This window comes from Pteropus alecto, unplaced genomic scaffold (genome assembly GCF_000325575.1).
Source record: "Pteropus alecto unplaced genomic scaffold, ASM32557v1 scaffold213, whole genome shotgun sequence".
NCBI classification, from domain to species: Eukaryota; Metazoa; Chordata; class Mammalia; order Chiroptera; family Pteropodidae; genus Pteropus; species Pteropus alecto.
Window position 1 is genome coordinate 121,261 of NW_006434829.1, and position 2,288 is coordinate 123,548.

Below are 2,288 nucleotides of genomic sequence, written 5' to 3' on the forward strand. Positions count from 1 at the left end.
TCCCTACACATGGTACAAAGGCAAAAGCCATAAAAAAATTTTTTAGGTCAGTAAAATTTAACAATTAAAAAATGTAAAATCTGTGCAGTTGCAAAAATCACACACACACACACACACACACACCCCAAACGAGGAAAATATACCCAAAACAAACGTTATTTCCTCTGCATTATGCTTTCACTTCACGTAATAGTCTGGCATTGTGATGAATAAAACTATGTTTATCATTCCAATCATTTCCTTAAACACACAGCCAAATTCACAATGTGGTTTTTAAATTTTCTTTGTAATTTTGTCAAAGACAACTTGGGGAAGTTCAGTTGGGTTTCAGTGAGAACTTATAGAGTGGAAAGACTTATGTCAAGATTAGGTCGACTTATCGCCGAGAATACACGGCACTGACACTTTCAGGAAAACGGTGCGATAAGCCATCAGAATGGCAGTTTTAAAATATTTCTGGTAACATTTAAGATTGTTACTCAGAACACTGCAGACTCAACCCCGTTCTGCTTTAATTTAAAAATGGTTTCTGAAAGCCTGGAGAGGTGCTTCTGGTGTCACGGTCACGACTGGTCCGTTCTGGCCGCAGAAGCCCATTTGTGCTGCCAAACAACTGTCAGTGGCCAGGTGGCACCACAGCCGCAGCCCTGCCTGGGTCTGACTTCCGGAACGTTGGCCACCAAAGCGTGCCCTGGTCACAACGAAAGAAGGCACTTTGCATGCTACTCAACAAAAGGTGCGTGAACTTAAAAAAATAGAAAATGTTTTTGAAAGTTGCCCTTAAAGGAGAAGTCACCCACTGAACTCTCTCGTCTTTAGCTCTCACACGTCCCTTCATCAAATGGAAGCCTAAGCCCTTCGCTGTACGATTTGGCCCATTTTACTTTCGTTGGTATTTATTACCTTGCAGGTTCCTGCATCACACTGCACTTCCCCTGTGACAGCCCTCACATTTGTCTTCAGAAGGAAGGTGCAACCTTCATCATCGTCCCACAGTGCCACTCAGCATCAAGTTCTGAAGGAATTTCAGAAAAATAATAAATAACGTTTATGCTTACTGCGTCATGGCTCATACTCCACACTGTCTACTACATTCACCACGCAGGCTCAGCTGCTTCCCCACATGGATGGCACACCTAGGAAGTGGCAGATGTGGGCCACTGGCCCCATGCAGTCCACCCCAAAGCCTGTGACTACAGCTCCTCAGCAACAGCAGATGGAGGGCTGGTCCAGAGTCCCTGTTTACACTCCCAGTACAGGCACGATACAGTCCCCTGTCCAGAAAAGGTGGCACCGGCGCAGACTAAGATAAAAAGAGAAAGAGAAATTCTCACGGGCCAGCTGAAAATCTCCCGAGGTAAGTTTAAACTCCCCACTTGGGGCATTCGTGGTATACTGTACTGGTTTTCAGGAGCATATGCAGCATATTCCCAATTTTGTTTCTTAAAAAAATATTTATTGGCTAAAACCGATGTACCAAAATGTTAGCCGTGACTACCTCCTGTTACAGGATAATTACTTTTATTTGAATCTGTTTATCATGATGCTCCGAATTAACTACCCTGAACATATTTTTAGTTTATAACAAAGTACATATGTTTTAATATTCATCTTAAAACCAAGAAAATGGGCAAGCACAGCAGTTTGTTTCGCACTACATGTCTGAAACAAAGTAAACAACGAATAATAATTATAATAAATAAAATGAAGTTTGTTTTATTGACGGCAAAAAGCATCAAAACTACGGCGGGAAAAATCGTTTATTTCCCGCTCCCTCATCTTCAGATGAAAAACGCGAGACCTGTAAATTGTGTGTGGTCTGTCTAAAGTGGCAGAGGTGGATCAAAATGACCAATGTCATCCCTGCCACACCAACTATTGTCAAAAGTTTTGGTTTGAGGGTTGGGGTTCGTTTGCTTGTTTTGTTTTTTTAGGAGAGAAACCCTTTAAAAAACTACCGATAAAAGGAGAACTGAGCTGGATGAGTCAGGTTGGAGGGGGACAACAGGCCCCAGCAATCCAGGCGCCCTCACCACCGGCCTCCGCTGGGTCTGCGCAGACACTCACACGACAAACCCTTTGTGTTCAGCCATAGGGTCCCAGGCCTTCCACTGGACCTGACCTGGGCTCGCAACCGAAGACATCCAGAGAGGCCGCGTGCGGCAGGCACCGTCTTTTAAAAATCGATCTAAAAGGAAACGTCCCAGAAAGGTAAAAACCCGGGGGAGCAAGGAGGAAGCCGCCGGTGAGAGGGCCGGCGGCCCCGGGGAGCCGGCGCGCAGACACCC

General features: G+C 44.9%; 1 protein-coding gene across 1 annotated transcript in view; it reads right to left on the reverse strand.

Annotated features, from left to right (window-relative positions):
* Window positions 1-2,288, reverse strand: part of ZNF84 (zinc finger protein 84) — a 19,633-nt gene that overhangs the window by 16,950 nt on the left and 395 nt on the right. The window contains exons 2-3 of the mRNA XM_025045563.1: window positions 2,068-2,188; window positions 904-1,015 (exon numbers count right to left, since the gene is read on the reverse strand). The gene's annotated coding sequence lies outside the window, so the exon portion shown is untranslated. The remainder of the gene's footprint in view (window positions 1-903; window positions 1,016-2,067; window positions 2,189-2,288) is intronic.